At 41.7% G+C, this 19,596-nt stretch overlaps 1 long non-coding RNA gene across 4 annotated transcripts in view; it reads left to right on the forward strand.

Moving 5' to 3' along the window:
• LOC140684463 (uncharacterized) overlaps positions 1–19,596 on the forward strand; it is a 62,482-nt gene that overhangs the window by 713 nt on the left and 42,173 nt on the right. For 2 of the 4 annotated variants that reach the window (XR_012056761.1, XR_012056762.1), the window contains exons 2-7: positions 2,494–2,613; positions 6,034–6,155; positions 7,619–7,742; positions 7,840–11,747; positions 16,357–18,496; positions 19,420–19,514. This is a non-coding gene — a long non-coding RNA (uncharacterized lncRNA). Of the gene's footprint in view, positions 1–2,493; positions 2,614–6,033; positions 6,156–7,618; positions 7,743–7,839; positions 11,748–16,356; positions 19,515–19,596 lie in introns of all 4 variants that reach the window. The other 2 variants (XR_012056759.1, XR_012056760.1) reach the window with 1 other exon arrangement.

A 19,596-nucleotide genomic window follows, 5' to 3' on the forward strand; every position in this document is an offset into this window, starting at 1 on the left:
TAATAGTAGTAAGCAGGAATATTTTGGCCTATTGTGCAGAGCATACAAATATTCAAGGGTGTTTGTACTGAGGTTTTTGGCTGGACCTCTATAAAGATACAAGCAAGAAGCCAAACATATGTTCTGGCATTCTAGGCTTTGATTCTTAATCATGTTCTTTGCTTGCATTCAGAGGTTTGCTTTGGGACCATCTCCAGTGTGAGAAAATATGACAGAGAAATCAAACACAGAGGTTATGCATAGCAGTGTGGTGTTCCTACGTGAAGGGGAGCTTTTGTAAGCACTAACATAATTCTTCTTTTGACAGCAGCCTCACATTTTCCCTTGGTTTATCTTAACTGGGAATAACCCCTAAGACAGGATATCTCTGGGCACTTCAGAGAAGTGCTTTTTGAAGGCAAAGGAAAGATTGTTACAGGGATGAGCCTCACATCTCTTTGGCAGTTAACGATTCTATAAATGCCACTGCCGAGTGCAGTGTGTGTCCATGGCTGTTCTCAAGTGTAGCTGTGGTGCCTGGCTTGTGGCACAGGAATCTCTCTTCCTCCAGGACCATGTTCCCTAGCCTTGCTAATAGTTGGCTCCCAGAAACAGACTAAACCAGCTCAGACAGGCCATGTAGAAAGCACTGGCTGGGCACATAGACCAGGTAATATGTCACAGCATGGGAAAAATTCAACTGTGACAAAGAATGAAATATGAAAACTTCCCAGAAATATAAAAATATGGAAATTAAGGTTTTGCAATGGTTTGGGATTTGCTTTAACCTGATATTATGCTCTTCCATTCCTAAGGGATTTCTCAGGAATGGCTTCCATTTTTTTTCAAGGCATCACCCTTTTACCCATTCTGGTTACCAGTAAAGAATGCTTACTTGTGAGCTGGACTTTCCTTTTTTTACTCTTTTCTATCCAGAAATGTTCCTCCTCCTTAGTTTTTAATTTTCTGCTTAATTATTTAAAATACCCAAATTAAAATCAATCAGTATACAAAGAAATGTAAAAATTAACTGAACCCCATTGTCCAATTCTAAAATACATTTCATCTCCTTTGTAACTTTTTTCACTTTGATAGTTCGGTAATGACAAGGGAATGCACTTCACTGGATAGATCTCATATCTGATATATCTGCAGAGGAAAAGCCATGAAGTCAATGGAAATATCTCAGTAACCTGAGGTCAAGCTGTAATTTCCTGAGAAAACAGAAACTCAGTTTCTTTTCTTCCAATCAGTCTTGTCATCTCTTCTTCTTCACATGTGCAACTTCATTTTCGAATGCACATTTCTGTCTTATGACTACTTGAGGCACGTGGCAGGTGTGAAAAGCTGATCAGCTGTTGAAGCCAATGGATTTTGATCACAGCTTGCTTTACATTGGAATCTAAATTGCTCTTTCTGCAGAAAATGTTGCAAAATGTTGGTAAGAGGAAAATGGAACTGAATTCAGGTAACACCCTACACAAACTGAGAACACTGAGCGCAAAAGAGCAGCAGCGGGAATAACACCGTCCATGGGCCAAACTGCAAGATAATTAAACCAGAAATAGCACAGGGCAAGAAAGAGGCCAATTAACTCCATCAGAAGGATGTCATCTAGTAGTTCAAGACAAGGAGACAGTGTATGAAGTGGAGATGAATGTGGCAGTCTGCCAATCTAGCAAAATCTTCTTTTATTAAAGATGCTTATTAGTATCTTATATTTCAAATTAAATATTTATAGTTTTGTTAATAGAATATGGAAAGGAGGCCTGTTCTAGGGATTCATCTGTACAAGGAGATGTCCACTGGCATAAATTAGATCAGTGAAGCTTGGGATATTCATGTTTGCAGTCCCATCATCATTTTTATTTTGGGGCTGCAGGTTGGGGTGGCAGCTGAACTACCTGTAGGCACGTTGCTCTACTCCCCGTGGATGTGTGCACCTCTTACTTTCCTGCAAAGTGTTTTCTTTCCTGCATCAACTGTTTTGGACTACAACAATTCTCTTAAGGGATCTGTGTTTTAGCCTCCATGGCTGGCAGGCTGGTGCTGTTATTCCCATTCTCCCACACAGAGACTCCTGCAGCTTTTAAAGGACATGCAGAGAAGCAGTGCCAGCTTTGTGAATATATAGCCACACCATTCTTATTAGATTCCATGAAAGATGAGAACAGGCCCTTTGATGCTTTCAGTGAGTGCTGAAGCCTTTAGCAATGTTGTGAAAGGTCGTTAGAGAAGAGCTGGGGGGGACAGATTCAACTGGTACTCATGGGAGTGATCCTTGGGATGTGGAACTAGTCTGGGAGAAAATGTGAAAACAGAAGTGATTTATATTGAAATGAGGGTTATGAAGACAGCAATGACCACTGGAACATACACAACAATAACTCAGAACAACCTCTCTGGCACACTCTGCTGTGCCATCTTTTTAACCCTGGAGGAGGTGACTGGGAAGAGAGATTTAGAGCAGATCTGTGGGACTGATATGAGTGAACGGATCTGACTTCTATCTAGGTGCTCCTGGGTTCTCATCAGCCCCTTTCAAGGCGTGAGGGAAACCATCTCGGTCCTCTGTGATCTGCTCCCTGGGATACAGATAGCAGGACAAAGCAGTCTTTCTCTTTTTCTCCCATGGTAAGTGGTCTCTGCCCTTTTGATATTAAATATATGGGGTCTTTCCAGAAGGGTAGTGTGAAATGTCAAAGAGATAATGTATTTAAGCATTCATCTAGTTTGCAACCATTTTATGCCCACCACACAAAGACATAGAAGGCTTCTCACTCATTTCTCTGCACTCATCATGCTGCCATTGTAGGACCAGAAGATAATGAGATGAATAGGAAGCATTTCCTCAGCATGAGCGATGTAGGAACATCATTATTAATGTTCGTACAAAATATCCCATCTCTACATGATGTCTACATATCTGAGATACAGCCCTCTGCCAGATATAAAAAACCATGCCCATCCAACAGTGATCTGTTACTTAATGGAAAGTCTGCTCAAATTTCAGTTTAAATTGCATTTATTATTTATGTCTCAAGTACAGAGAATACTGAATATGTCTTCCCCTTATAGTGCTAGGGGATTAGTAGTTTCCATTTAAACAGACAGATATTGGCCCAGAAGGATGTTGAACATGTCCATATTCAATATTTAAAAATTGCAAAAACCCTTTGAAATCAGTGCAAAGAAATTATAACGAAGTAGCCTTTTCTGTCCATACTGAGGTGCTAATTTTCATGCGGTTGGGGTGAGCACCTGCAGCTCTGCTCCCAGTCACCAGTGCTTTTCCCTCTGGCTCCTGGTGGGTTAAGTGAGTGCTCCTCCTGGGTGAGCGTGCCAGCCTGAGGGCAGAAGCTGTAGGGATGGGGTTCAAAGGGATGTACAGGGCTGGACAGACACGTAGTGGTGTTGGAGGTGTTGCACACAAAGATGGTCACAGTGGCATCACCTGCAAGTAAACCTTACACTAGATAACAATATTCTGATTTTGGTAATATTTTTCTCTTTGTGGCTTGCCTGCTAGCAGGGATAGTTTTCAAACATGGTATTGAGGTGACACTTTTTTAATTTCTGACTTTTTTGACCTGTGATTTGATCACAAACAACTCACTGCACGTGCTCAGCAACCCACGTGTGACATCTCTTGTCCTTGCTTGGGTGGGTCGCCCATTGCACTCCAGATCTCATTGGCACAGTGAATCCAGGTGTTTGAATAATTCATCACCAAGACACCTGGGCCTAGCTGACAAACTTTGTGTTTCAGGTTGTTTTCCTAAACCCTTGGAACAATGCAGTTTGTCTTCTCACACTAATTCATTCATATTCATATTTTCATAGTAGACATTTTGAATGCTTTAGTTAAAGCTGTACCCAGAAGTACACATGGAAACAGATGGGAGAAAGAGCTTGGAATTTTCATGATATTTTACGGGTTGGACAACAACCACAACCTGATCCAAAAAATTTTCTTGTTCTCAAACATTTTATTGTCAATACACTCCTCAGGAATGTACTCAAGAGTTGTTCAGGGACATGGAAAAATATTTACCTCAGCCTTCCACAATTTATTACTTATTGTTTGAAAAAGTTGCCTCTTTTCTGCGCCAACATTTATCATCTTGGGAACACACTGGAATATAGCAGCGATATTAAACAATAATGTGCTCTTTGCTGGGATAAAATAATATTGCTGAGCCACTGCAGAGGAAGCCAAAAACCACATGTGAAATAGTTCTTTTGGAAGGGCAAAAAGTCTCAACGTTTGTTAGCAAATAACATAGCTAGTGGTGTAGACATCAAATGGCTTCAGCAGCACTTGCAAAGCTATTCTGAATATGCATTTTCCCGGGAGTGCTGGGGCACAAAGCCACTGTAATGAAGGTTAGAAATGTAAGAATCCTGCACCAGTAAAATATGATAAAATAAAAAACCTCCAAAACCAACAACTTGCAGAAGATTTAGGGGAAGAAATTATAGACTGTGAGTCTTTCAGCAACCCATATTAATTTAATTTTTATTTGCATGGAACTGAATGAGACACTGCATTAGTGTCTGGGTGGAGGTGGCTGTTCAAACTTCTTTTTTCCATATTCACCCCACTGGAGAGGGAGAGATTGCCATCCCTCTCCTCCAGTTGTCCAGCTGCTTTGTTAGCTGAACATTTCTTTCAAAGACATAAATTTTCTTCCCCCCAACCCCCAAAGTAGTCTAATACTTTCTCTTGTGCAGTGTGTTATATATGGTAAAGGTTTCCCATACAAAAAAAGCACAGCTGCAAATGCAGCGTTCTTTAAATATTTCCCTAAAATGCCTCTTTGCTGAGTTGCTGATGGAATGCTTGGTGAGAGCTACATAGTCCTGTGTGTTTAGTAAAATTCATGTCTTTGAGGACTTCCTCACTGTCTAATTGTGCCTCCCTATAAGCTTCTGTAGGACACCCAGTAATTGTAGGGGAGAAGAGACCATCTGTAGTGTAGTGTCTCAATGAAGCCTGCTACAGAAAGTCCTTAAATCTTCCTCCATAACCCATAAATCATAGAATCATAGATTAATTTAGGTTGGAAAAGACCTCTAAGATCATCAAGTCCAATTGTTAACCCAGCACTTCCATGTCCACAACTAATGCATGTCCTCAAGAGCCACGTCTACAGGTCTTTTAAATGACACCTCCAGGGATGGTGGCTCCACCACTTCCCTTGTCAGCCTGTTCCACTGATTGGCAACCTGGACATAGTGAGGACATTTTTCCTAATATCCAATCTGAATCTCCCCTGGTGTGTCTTGAGGCTATTTCCTCTTATCCTGTCGCTTGTTACCTGGGAGAAGGGACTGACCCCCACCTCAGTACAACCTCTTTGCAAGTGGTTGTAGGGAGTGAAAAGGTCATCCCTGAGCCTCCTTTTCTTCAGGCTAAACAACCCCAGCTCCCTCAGATGCTCCTCCTCAGGCTTGTGTTCAGATTCCTCACCGGCTCCGTTGCCCTTCTTTGGGCTCATTTAGATCAATGCAATACAACAATTCATGCAAGATGTGCCTTCAATCACCCCTCTCTTCTCAGTGGGGTTCAGCCCACCCAGCTGGGTGTCAGGAGCTCTGTGCCTATCCTCAGCTGAACCTGCACCTCCCTAAAGGGCCATCCCTGGTTGGAGCCTCTGTGGGTCTCTCTGTGCTGCCCCAGGATCACAGGGTTGTGCAGTGACCTCAGCATGGAAGGGGCTGGGGTTTTCCTGGGAGTTAGTGGGGTGCAATTGCTGTATTTCAGCAAAGGTTCTGAGTTGTGCACCTATTTTGGCAGTACACAGGTATGTTATCTAACCTTCTAAAGACTCACCTGTCCTGTGGGTGTCTCTGCATGCACCAAAGAACAAATACAAACTTTTATTCCTTTTTGATGTTCGCAAAGGGGTAAGAGGGGAGAAAGTATCAGTGCTGTGCCTGGAGGGAGAAGAAACAGCATTAGAAGGGATGGGTAAGCTGAAAGAGACAGAGCAGTCCTCAAAAAAAGTATTAATAACTACTAATAAAGGCACATTTGAATACTGATTTTAGGTTGTGATGGATCCAAAGAGCCCTGCATGCACTGGAATTGTCCTGGCCCACCTCTGAAGTGCTCCCACCTGAAGGGAAGGGTGCCCCAGTTTCTTAAAAGTTCGCTCTGGACTCGACACAAGGTGTGAAACAAATCTTTGAACCCTGGGTGCTTTGCCCAACTCCTGTTCCTTTATTAGAAGCCCAGAAGCCAGCATGGAATAAGCAGGGTAACAGTACAGCGCGGCACATTTTTATAGCAAGGCCAAATCTTTATTATGCTTCTTGGCCCAGTTTAGTGGAGAACACTGCTGGGCCTGATTTCAGTTTTGATATCATACACCGAGGCTGCAGACCCTTAAGAGTACAAGCTGGAGAAAAGAACATAGAAAATGTTAGGAATGAGAAAAGGCCATTCAACACATTGATGCTTGTCTCTTGTAATACAGCGTTTCCCCCAGGATAGCATCTAATTGCTTCTTGAACGAGCCCACTGTCTTTGCCTCAACAACCTTGCCCAGTAGGCCATTCCAAACATTTATTATTCTTTGAGTGACAAAGCACTTCCTTATGTCTCCTCTGAATTTGTTTTTTGAACTTCCATTTATGCCCCCGATCCTGTCATCTGTGCTGTATCAAAAGTAGTAACATGCATTGATATTATCCATTCAGCTAAGATTTTTGTATACTTCTGTTAGACCCCCCTTAAATGTCTTTTTTTTTTTTTTAAGTTGAATAGATTGAGGGTTTTTTTCACCTTTCAGTAACTTCTACAATTTTATCCTGGAACCAAGTTGAGCAAAAATATTTGTTAAAGCCTGACTAACATTAGATCACACTGAATGGATGTATAAAGTCTACTGTAGGAACACATTTCAGTAATTTTTTTTCTCCCACTCTCTTGGAAATTAAACTATAATTTAGTTTTCCTGATGCTTGCATCTGGTTATTTTTGCAAAAGTTATTTAGGAAGATGTGAAGAATATAAACTTGGTATGAAATTTGGAAAAATCTGGTCTTTAATTTTTTTCATTTATACTGTGGGCTTCCTCCCCACTTCTCTTTCTCCAAGTAGTGGTTTGGTTTTTTTAAGAGAATTGCTTATCATATGGGATTTTCCATGTGATAGTGCTTTGCAGAATCTATATGAAGAAATGTCAGAATACATCTGTGATCTCCCCAAAAGCCACTGAACCAAGCAGTTGCAGGTTCAGCCCTCATTCACTTCCACAGCCAAGGTGAATAGTTCATTACCTTTTTGGATGACATTCCAGGGCATGTGTTATGCAGGAGGCCAGAACTGATGATCTAATGGTCCCTCCTGGCCTTAAAAAATATCTACAATTAATGATTATAGATGAAATATATATGTCCCGCACAAAGTAAAAACCAGCAGGCTTTGGGTGGGAACAAGAAATTAAGGAAAAGAATTTTGCCTTAGCCCTTTCCCAGAGGCTGGACAAACAGCATTAGCCTGATGGCAGCTGTGGCTACTTACTCATTGTCTCTTAATTTTTTTCATCATATTAACAATGTGGGGTTTAGTTTCTAGGCCATCTGTAAATCTTCTTAGTTTTCTCTGAACTCCTTCCTGATGCATTTCTAGGAATGTGAGGTCTGAGCAAGATCTGTGGTTGTCCCTGCAGCGCTGGGCTGAGCTGGGATTATTTCCTCACGGGTTCTCCACAGAAGTAAATGCTTTCCAACAGCATCACTGAGTTTAAGATCAGGTAAATTAGTATTGGCACTAATTAGCTTAGACAAAGGACTAGCATAATTTATAGTCTGGAGGTGAGTTTGGTCTCATCCTGTGTGTTTTCTCTGCAGGTTTGCCCCATGGGATCCAGGCACGCTGCTGCTGAACTGTCACAGCTGAGGGAGTCATTCTTCTTTCCCTTGGTTGGGACCCTGGCTCTCCGTCAGCTCTGCACCAGCACTGTGTAGGACTATGCTGGATCATCTCTGGGTAAAGAGCAAGTCAGCCCCATAGGTCTCAGGAAATTATTTTTGCTATTATGCTACCAGGGAGAAAAAACTGATGTATGAGACTGTAATTATTGGGATCATGCTTCAGTTCTTCTCTGAAAAATCTGAACAATGTTTGCTTTGCTCCAGGCCCTGGGAATCTCCCATGATTTGTTAAAAAATAATTGTTGGTGGTACAGTAAATTTGTTGTTCAATTCCCTAAGTGTTCTGGGCTTTATGCAATGTGGAAAGCTGATTTGTTTATATTCATATTTTCTCTATATTCCCTTACCCATTCTTTGTCATTATCTTTATTTCTACAGGTTTATTTCTCTCCAGTGTTTTCTAGTTGTTAAAACTTTGTGTTTGTATATTTATTTAAAGGCAGATTTCAAAAGATTTCAGTCTCTCAGTTTACTGAAGGATTCAGCTTCTTGCTAGTACTTCATCTCCCCTGGTATTTTTGCGAGCGCTCTTGTTCTCCTTACCCGTCTATCTAGCACTAACCTCTTTGGTCTCTTTGCTACTCACGTCTGTTGCTCACAAACCTCAGAGTCCTGGTTTTGAACTACAATCCCCTTACATTCAGCAACTCTTTGGACATTATGTGCTCCTTGTTCTACACTTTCTTTTTTTTTTTTTTTTTTTTTTTTTGGTAGAGGAATTCTGAAGCTTCTGACATGTTTTTAGAAGTCTGAAATATTTTTCTGCACAGATTTTCATTTTCCCTCCTAAGAGGGCTTTATTCTCTACCCCATGTAATGCAGCTGTGGAAGCAGAGAGGCTGGAATCCAGTACTAGTCACCACCAGGAGAGATGATACAGGGCAGGATACCAGCCTGGGGCATGGATGAGCCTGGACCAAACCTTTCTTCTGTCACAGGCTTCCCCTGAGCTTCCCCTGAGGGAAACCATTTATTCTTTCTACTTCAGCACCTCTGTACAAAATGCTGATATAAACCCATCTTTAACATGTGGTTACAAAGAGAGTTTTAAAAGTGGCCAAAGATATTGAGGGCTTTGCTGCGTGAGGTCTCTCTGACCCAGCATGAAATTGTTGTACTTTTGCTTCCTGCAAAGATCTTCCTCACTCTCCCTGCAGTGTGCAAGTCTCTCATCAGGTGAACCTGCAATGCAAAGGATATCTATCACTTCCCTAGGATCAGAGCTGTCTGGAGGGAAGCACATCCCTGGGAGGACCAAGACCATGATAGCTCCATGTCCTGGCAGAGGCAATGTGAAAAGGGCTGTGGGGTTTTTGTTGTCTTTGGCAACTCAGTCCTTCCATTCTGCCCAGTGTTTCAGATTGTTAAGGCTGCTTGTCCTGTCAGAACTACCAACTATAACTAGACCATTCACTGGATTTAAACATTTTCAAGTGTTTACAACCACATCTCCTCCCCAGGGGGATCTCTGAGCTGCACTGCTTGCTGTATTGTCTTTGGCGAGCTCTATAGAGTTCCTGAATTTATATGCTTAAAAATCAACGAGCCTTGGTTAGACAAGAACCCAAACACTGTGACTCCACCCCTAGGATTTCACAGGGATTATGAGAGATATAAATAAACCTTGGTTTTGTAGCCTTTAGAGCCTCTATCAAAAACTTTTAAGTCAATTTAAAATTATAAGCCAGATACGCCATGAAAATCACACTTTAAAACATAGGTCATCTTTATGTGGTAAAGTGTGAGAAGCTATTTGATTAAATTAATTGTAATCTTTCTGCAGCCTCTGCTAGCCAACAAGAGCTAGTGACAGAGCAGATAATGAAAAGCCTGGTTGTATAAATACTATTATTCAGATCTGGGCTCTTCTGTGCCATGCAGGTCTCATGTCCAGCTTGCTCTCCAGGGCAGCTGGGTAGCAAACACGGGCGTGCAGATATGTCCACAGCCCAGCCTGTCCCCTCCACACAGCTATCAGCATGAATGCCAGCTTTCTCCTCCCATGGACTTCAGAGCTCCCCAAAGGCCTCTTCAGGCTCCTTGAAAGTGAAATGAGCAGAGTTTGGCCTCATGTTTAAAATACAGCCCAGCCATATGAAAAGGAGTGCCCTGGGACCTCCTCATTTGGTGTGGGCCACATGGACAAAGTCCTCGTCACAGGCTCTCTTTGCTGCAGTATTTTGTGTCAAGCTGAAGCAAGCAGGATTCTTCCTTCTCCTTTGAAAGAGCTGTAAAACAGGCATGGAGAGATAGAAGAAACAACCAGAAGAACCCAGAGAGTCAAAAAGACAAGAGAGAGAAAGAAAGAGACTGAGAGGGAGAAAGGTGTAAGCAAGAGCTGTCTCAACAGTCAAGGGAACAGGTGGTGTGTCATCTGCCTCTCAGTATAAAGAGGCTGTGTGGGAAGGGGGATATGACAGATAATATATCAAAGGAAATGAATTGCAGGATTAAGATCCTGACTTTGCTTTGTCAAATTTGCAGGTGATTATTGTATAGCTCTCTGCAGCTCCTCTCAGTGAAGGAAATGCTCTTCAGATCCTCACGACACAGAATCACTGGTAAAAGCAACAGCTTCTCAGAGAGATGCTTACCTGAAGTTGCAGAAGGCTTTTTAAATATCCCTCAGGCTTCTTCCAACAGTGTTACACATTCTGTGAAATCTCTATGTTCTTGAGATGTATTTTCCTCCTGACAAAATACAGCTTGAGATATATTTTCCAGACTGACGGTAAAATTTGAGCTCAAAAACTACATTGGGAATTTCTGAAGTAAAATTTCATTAAAATTTATAATTTTCAATTTGGTATTGTAGTAAACACACTTTAGAACTATTTTTTTAATATTGAGAACCAAGGATAAATCCTGGGCACAAAAAATGTATAAGACATTCATAGATAAGGCTTTGTACTCAGAAAGTTCTTCACTTTTTTTTTTTTTTTTTTTTTTTTTTTTTTTTTTTTTAATATGACAGATGGTCAAATGAAGATACAACTTTTGTCCTACAAGTCAAGCATCTTTGGTATTCATATTATGTAATAGATATGGTATCCTTTGAGATGTCCTCAGACTTTCAGGTCCTGAAAAAAAACTGAGCTTTCCCCTGGGAAATGAAATAAATGTCAAAAAACCCACTAGAGGATTGTGTCCAATATGACCAATGCCTGCCCAGGGCTGCCTGTGAGAGTCTAGAGGGAAAAGTAGGTTTTGCTAACCTGTCTGAAATGGCTCCCAAAAGCTGAAGCATAAAATAGTAAAGGAAATTTATAACTACATCTCCCTCTCCCACCTGGCCTTTCCCTAATCCTTAGTGTCCATCACTCAGGGCTTTAAAATGGTAAAAGAAGAAGTTGTAAATGGAGACGAAATCAAACCAAAACAAAGCTTTTAAAATCAAATTCCAGTCCAAGAGATCACTCTTGCCTTCCAAATCAGGAAAATTCACACCTCATTGCCACCAACGGGGATTCCAGACAAGGCATATCCAAATTGGAACAAAGTTATTTGAATGAAAAATTCAGCCATCCTCTTTTCTCTGCCTTCCTCCATCAGCTCCCTGAAGTGACAAGCAGCAAGAAACCTCTTCGGCCTTGCAACGTTTGAAGTGAAACTTTTTGGGAAATACTGAAAGTCACTCACAGTCCCAAGGGAATGGTGATCCATTTTTTTCCGCTCTCCCTTCTTTGTAGTTTGCTTTCCCCTATATGCTTTTTTTTTTCCTTACTGCAGCTTTTCTGATCACAGTATCACAGTGACTTTATTGCCGTCACCTCCTCATTGTGAACCAGCCCATCCCTTGGAGGCAGAGAGCTATTGTGGAGGTGGTAAGTAATTTGTTTTGTTCAATGGATTTCTTGTTATGCATGCATGCAAAGCCACTTTTATCTCACATTTAAATTTGTGTTTTCCCTCTTATGATTGGTTTTGTGACATCAAAAAGCTTTCAGCATCTTCAAAAAATCAAGAAGAACAAACTCTTAGAAAAATAAAATAAAAATAAAAAGAAATTCTTCCTAATACAGCCAGCATTTCAGTACAGCTTTAGAAAAGAAGAGATTCACATGGGATACTGGCTACTAACGACTATGGAAATAAGCCTGAGTTTTTGATCTCTAGGCCCAAACATTATTCATTTTTTCTTCCTTAGCCTCAAACAATGTCTTCAGATAGCCCAGGTAAAAGCAAGCCAGAAACAAAACAACATCATAGAGGAATTTCTTTATGCAGATACTTTCAGCTACACTACACAACTCACATTGTCTTTGAACCCAGTGTGATGAGAGAGTGATTTGAGACTCCAGGGACAACTCCTGGATATGTTTTTACTTCAGCACACTGTAGTGAGACAGAAATCTTTGGCTTAAGAAATGTGTTCAGCAATCTTCTGCATTTGAGGGGTGTTTATTTCTGTCTCTCTAGTAACTCTTTGGACAATGCTGGGAGCTGAGGTCAAGGAGCAGACTGCAAATATGAGGTTATGGAGAGTCTCTTTAACCTTTAAGAAATTATTTTGTCTGTGCTTACTGGGTGGCTGAGAGCAGGGGTGGGAAAGTCCAAGCAGATCCTCCTCATAACCAGGACAACTGACTATAACATAAGGCTGATTTTCAGGGAAAGAGCCATGTATATCCTTTGATTTTCAGTCACCTGCCTACTTTTCTAAGTATGCTTTTATCAATTTACTTCTTGGGAATTGGTTAGAATTTACCTAAATATCTACCATGAATTGAAATATTGAACCTCAATACAAGTGAATTACGCACAGCCATTGCACAAACTCTGACATGCAGGACCCAGGTTTTTAGATTCAAATAACTCCAGGAGAGAACACAGTCTGTAGAATGGCTTCCAGAGGTTTTCTTAGAAATTGCATCATAAACTGTTTGGAACATTTATCTATATTTCAATTTGTTTCTGTGTAGTTCAGACTCTTTCTAGAAGCAACTGAACAGCAAAGATGTTTTAAAATTTGATCCTCCATGACATTTCCCATTCAGCACTCATTCTTTGATGAAGAGGTGTGGACCATAGGGCAAGGGATCTTCTCTGAAGCAGCAAGGCAATGCACACAGCAGAGGCCCTGCTGCCTCCCAGGCATCCTGGCTCTCCAAGTCATGGTGAATAAGTGATGCTGGCTGGGACACGTGTGTTTTTAATAAAATGTTCTTTAGTGTGGGGAAAAAACAGAACCCTGTCTTGCTGCAAATATATGGTTATAAAGCTGGAGTCACTTTACTGACCAAAACAGAGCCTTTAGCAAAAAAAAAGGGCAGGTCAAATTTAAGCATGAGCATGATCTTACATCTCACACTATCTCACACTAGGAAAGACCTGGCATGCAGAGGCAGCCATCCTGCACCTTCAATAAAATCTTTTGTCCTAGATTTTTCCTATGGCAGGAGATTTTTCTTGCCTCAAGGTGGGAAATACTACATTGCCATAACTGTGGCAGGAGCAGGGGACTCAGTTTCACAGCTGTTCATGTGAACCCACACCCACCTAGGAAACACATCTATCAGCATTTGGCCCATGTCTGTGCTGGGGCTCAAAAAATGTACAAGAAGCATCACACAGTGCAAAACAGAGGTGTGACCTGAATTCTGTGCTGTGCACCAGCCATCCCCATTTTTTAAATTGCTCACTATATCCAAGACAGCCACAGAAAACAGTAATCTCTGCAATAAACAAAAACTTTATTGAGACTTAATTCCACCGCAAGGGTGCTTGTTTTAAAGTGATGTGTACGCTTTGCTCTCCCAGCTATCTAACCATAAATGCTACTGGGACCCTGAACCCAGAGCTACAGAGGCATTTAGTTATGGCAAATGTGTCCCTTTCTTTCCCAATGAAATCTGTTCTTCTGTTCTCAGCCCCTTTGTGAATGTGGACTGAAGGTATTAATTATCCTGAGGAAGGGATTTTGGGTACTGTGGGAGTCTTTCCACTACCTTGAATGCAAGCAGGACTGAGCCCTCATTGCCTGATTAGGAAGGTAATTTGAGGCCATTACCAGCAAAGGCAGGAGGAAGGAGGTCTTCTAGCAGGGCCTGAAACCTTCCCCCTCCAGCCCTGTGTTCACTGCTGCCCTTGAATTTTAGGGGCTTTTCATTCTGGCAAATATATTTTATGAACCTGATGTACACTTAGCTAGAACAATCCCACACTGGGATCCAATTTCAAACCCACAAAGGTTGATTTATCCTTTTTCAGGCTATGTACTCATTTGAACTAAAATTACCCTGCTGCCAGCCTTCTTGATAGCAATTACATCTAAAGAGAGAGAACCACTGAACTTCATGTATTGGTAATGGTCTTTCCATCTATATTTTTCCTTGGGGATAAAGTTGTATGGGAAAATTAGACACATTAGCCTTGGAAAAATAGTGAACAAAAATACATATTTTATACTATTAAAAAGTATCCTCATGCTACCAATTAGAGAAATTATTTAATGCAGGTATTTTAGCATTATGGTGCCAGTCTGTATATAAAACAGAACAAAATCATTTTTGATAGTTATTTAAGGGCATCCTAAATACACTCAAGAATAGTACATTTTAATTTTCAATAATGCCAGCAGACTCAAGCATTCAGATTTTAGCATAACCAGCAGGAAAACTGTTTGATGTTTTAATTATGTCCCAGAAAATGCTGAATGTGTTATAAAAGAAATCTGAAGAGGGGAGGGGGGAAAAAGGTTTTTATTACTGCTCAAGAGGAAGGACGTTTTACAACATAGCATTAAAAATGTAAAATGGAATAAAAAAGAACTCGGATAGTCAAAACTTTGTCTGCAACAAAGTAGGCCAGAGAAGCACAATAATATGTCTGTTAGAAGCAGTCAGCAGTGAGAAGTGAAGGAGAACATTTACATAGACACAGGGCTGAAGGAAAGGAAAAGCCTTAAAATAACCCCAAAGTCTTTTAAATTATGTTTAAGACTAGCCAGAACCCGGTAACCATTCCCAACAAGGTGTCTCGGAGGATTTCAGAGTTCCTGATTAATGTGGTGACCTACTGCTCTCTGATGCAATGCATTTAAAACCCAGCTGGGTATTCGCAGTCGGGATGAGGCTGTTGGGACTTCCTGGGGCTCCATCCTGCTGGCACCGGGGTCAGGCTCCGCAGCAAGACTCAGGAAAGGTGTCCCCAAGGGAGGCGGAAAACGAGAACCTCAATTGTTGGGAGTGAATTGAACCAGATGTACAAAGCCCCAGCAATTCAAGCAGCGATAGGAAGTAGTGTGTGTGTGTGTGTGTGTGTGTGTGTGTGTGTGTGTGTGTGTTGGGGGGGAAATTGCCGAGGTTTAACTCTTCCTGCCCTTACAGGTGGAAGAGGAGGAGGTGGGACAGCACTGCCATGTCCCGTGTCCCCAGTGCAGGGACCAATGCAGGGTGGCAGAGCCGCTTCAGGATGGGGCTGCTCAAGGGGTGTGGGCAGCCAAAGCCTTTCCTCTGCTCATCACGCCCCTGGCAAACCCATATATCCACAAATTCTCTCATTTCTGGCACCCAGCCTTTTTGCCTTCCTACCATTGTGAGCTCCTTTAGGAAAGTAAAATCTTCCGTTTGGTTCAGATATATAATTTACATTGCGTCGATACATTTTTATCCCAAGAAATGTTTACTTTAGGTTTTTTTTAAAAAACATCAATACAGTAAATTTGTGTATGTATATTTATACTCACATACATATACAACACATATGAAAGGCAGGTCTGTGATTGTACTACATAGATACATCTTAGCGCCATTGATGCTTTAAAAAAGCCAGCACAAAGCTTTCTGAGGCTATGGCTTGTTAAAAAAAAATAACCCTTTATTGATAAAATCATAAATTATGTATCTAAACAAAGCAAACAAAAAAAGGCTTGTTTTATTATGTAGTTGATAATGTCAAAATGATGAAAGGTTTTGGAGTCAGATGTCAATGAAACAGTGCAGTGAAACCTCCTTGAGCAGAATGGTATTTCAAAATGTCCAATGTCATGCCTGGGTATTATGATATATGTTTCTTATTTACCATCTCAGTTCTTAGAGCTCCTGTGCTTTTGATATCTTGACTGTTTGCTTAAACTCTGTATGCAAAAACAAAGCTCAAATACAAAGCTGGAGTATTAAGATTAAAGAAGAAATAGGATTCCAAGATTAAAAAGGGAGATTAATGTCTCTTGTAAATGCGTATTGTTATTCTGATTTTAGAGGTTTTTGGGCAAAGATTTTAAAAAAAATCAACGTAGTAAAAGAAATAGTTCAAAACACCTTAAAAAGCGTGGGTAGTAGAAAAGTCTTCCTCCAGCTGTAAATGAACCACACTCTGGTGCCCATGACAAAAGTTGTTGTTAGAGGGAGCAGCCAAGCCCCAAATGATGCAGTTTGAATGTTTTTCCCCTATTGCACTCTATTCTCTTATGTCCTTTCCATTTGATTACAGCCTGAAGCAGCCACAGCGGGCTCGCATTCCCGGTGCCAATTCGGAGGCAGAGGAAGGCTGTTCCCCGAGTCCCGCAGGCGCTGCACGGCCGGGGGCGGTGTCCCAGCCCCTCTCAGGCACAGAGGTGCTCCCCAGACCGCCCGGAGACACGGACACCTCCGGAGCGCATCAGACCCGGGCTGCCGCTCCTCCTCCCCACAGCCTCATCCCTCCTCCATCACAAGTGGAACTTGTTACCAAGAGAGCAGCTGGCATTGTGTTGTAAACTTTCACCTTTTGAATAGTGTTTCTGTGTCTGTGTCAGGGCTGGGAGTCTAAGAGATCAGGGAGACAAAAACTTGCTTGACAAGCAAAGGTTTTTCTTTTAAAAAGAAGAGGAGAGGGGAAAAAATGCTTCAGAGTCGCGGGAATAGGTGAAAGCGACAGAGGTTTGAGACAAAGATCAGAAGTGATCCCGAGCGATCTGTTGCTGGAGGATGCTGGGGGAGGGATCGGCATCCTTCGGGCCGCCTGCTCACCCCAGAGAGCGGGCGATGGAGCACGCCTGGCACCGGCTGGGAACCGGGAGAGTGCTTCAGATCCGATTGCTTCCGAGGCCTTTTTTGCTTATTGCCATGGTTCGCACTTGCTTCTGGCCACGGCCGGAGAGGAGGCGATGCTCCCCCTGCCACGGCTCCTCGGGGGGGACCGCGGCTCCCCGCAGCTGGTGCTGAGCAAAGCCCGGGTGCCCCGCACGGAACCGAGCGCAAATCACTCACGGGCTGCTTCTCACTTTCTGTGCCTTTCGCCTTTTCTGACTTGTGAACCATGAAGTGCTTTCCAGTGGAGTATGTCCCTTTTGAAATGCACATTCTTAAAGTGCTGTACAGGATAAATGGACTTGTTTTCCTTAGCCACCTCTCACAGGCAACTTAGAAGTAGACCACAGAGATCCCCAGAGGTCTGCAGACCCCCGGGTTGAAAACTAACACTCTAATGTTAATTCTTTCAGCTGCCCAGTCTAGGAAATGTGATTATTTTGCAACTGAAAGAACAGAGGCAAAGAAAGGTGATGCCTGAAAACAGGAATTTTGAAAGATCTGCTCCCATCTAGGAGCACAGCCACGGTTGGAAGTGAGGGGTAGTTTTCCTACACGTCTTTCAGAAGCTATTGAAATCACTCCCGAAATGTTCCCCTTTCATTAGCTGTCTAAATTCACATCCATAGGTGCTAAGTGCTGACAAATCCCCTGACCTCAGAGTCTACCCCCCAAGAAAATCAGACCGGTTTAGTCCTTTCTGCAGCAGTGGACGTAGCTGGGTGGTGAAAGGAAACAGTGCCAGGTTTTGGATGAGATACTGAGATTTTAGAGGTAGTTGATGTTCATAAACACTGGGAGCACATCTCCACCTACTCCCCTGGGATTCCTCTCTCTTAAAGTGGAGCACAGTTTGAACACTTTGATTCCCACAAGTATATTCAAATTAAATTTGGCATTCACAGGTTTGTAGATTTTTGAGGCCAGGAGTGCATCCTTTTTTCACCCATTTTCCCCTGCATTCAACCCAGTAATGTGCATCTGACTAGAGCATAGCTTTTGTTTGATTAAAGCACATCTGCCAGAAAAGTGTTCAGACCTGATTTGAAGACATGAGGAGAGAGAGACTCCACCTCTTCCCTTGGTGGTTCATTCTAGTGGCTAATCACCCTCAATGTTAAATATTTGTGCCATTCTTGCTAGATTAAAGAGCATTTCAGTACGTGGCATTCCTATGAGATAATGCTTGCAATGAAGTAACCTTTTAATCTTCTTTTTGATAAATTAAACAGTGTGAGATCTTTAGGTTTTGCACTGTCAAACATTATCTACAGTCAGTAAATCATTTCTGTAGCTCTTTTCTGAGCCTCCTCCAATTTCATAATGTCCTTTTTTAACATGACAACTGGATCCCACAGTCTAGCATATGCTTGCCTGTGGTGCATTCTATAACCTGCTTATTCTTTTCTTTACTAGGAGGCTGATAACCATCCCACCTAAGTTTAGCCAAACTAGAAGTTCTTGTATCTAAAAATCAGCAAAATTTCAGCTGATCTGCCAGGATGCCTCTGTAGTCATCAGAGACAGATGGATGCTCCTGAAGGGGAGGCTTTCACATTTAGGTAATTTTGCTTCACGGTGTATTAGAACACCTTTTCATAGAATTAGTCCCACCTTGCCAAGAGATTGTGTTGCAAGTGCCACCCCCATATCATCAGTGTTCTCTTTTGTCCCCCTGTCAGGCTCTCTGTTCTCCTATACCTGTAATCAGCAAAGACTTTGAGACAGCAGATCAGAAATGTTTTCAAAGAGACCAAAATTTCCTAAAATAATTTGCAGAGATGTTCTAATGTGGACATAATTTTTACTGAGCCTGATTCATATGCATGAAGCTATTGATGTTTACTAACTGAATCCACTCAAGAAAACATCAGCTGGTTGCAGACAGACCAGTACTAGTCACTGCAAAAATTTGTTAAGGAGAAATCCCATTCAGTGATGACTCTGTGTTGACAACTGTATTTTGGAGATCTGCCAAGTAGCCAGCTCCTCACCCATTCATCCTGCGCCTTATCAGTTTTGCAAATACCAGTATTTCAATCGAAACAGTATGTGAATTAAACTTAACAGCAATTCCATAATTATCTTGCTTAAGAAATTCATTATAAAGTACCTCTAATCTTAATTTGCATTTTTCAGTCTTTTTTCTTATTCCTTTCAATTTATTTTGATTAATTGGCTCTTTTGAGCCAACTGCATATGTTCCTTGCTTGGACTCTTCTGTTTGTATCATTGGTGCAACTGTAGGTGTCTAGTGACCACTGTCTTTCATGGTAGATAATTAACTCCTGGCAGTCAGGAATGCTGCACTGAATCTGTACATTTCTCTAAAAGGAATTATCCTTTATAATTCTTTTTCTCTCTGTCATATTTTGTCAAGAAATCCAAGTAGTGCTTTATTTAACAGCTGCATGAAACCTCTAGCATATGCCTCCCAAATTGAGGACCCCCTAAGAGTGCAATTGTTCCCCTTGCTATGTTCCAGAAAGATCTTAAGGAGGAGCATGTCCTGTTTTCTGGTTTGATTTAGTGGTCTACAAAGTCTCCTACTGCTATGTCTTCCTGAGCTTTCTGAGTCAGGTAGGTGATTGAAGAGGCACTCGGATTCCTGGTGCTCTCTCTAGGCTCTTGATAGCTAGAAAACCAGATAATGGTGCTTTTA

Source organism: Taeniopygia guttata, chromosome 6 (genome assembly GCF_048771995.1).
Source record: "Taeniopygia guttata chromosome 6, bTaeGut7.mat, whole genome shotgun sequence".
NCBI classification, from domain to species: Eukaryota; Metazoa; Chordata; class Aves; order Passeriformes; family Estrildidae; genus Taeniopygia; species Taeniopygia guttata.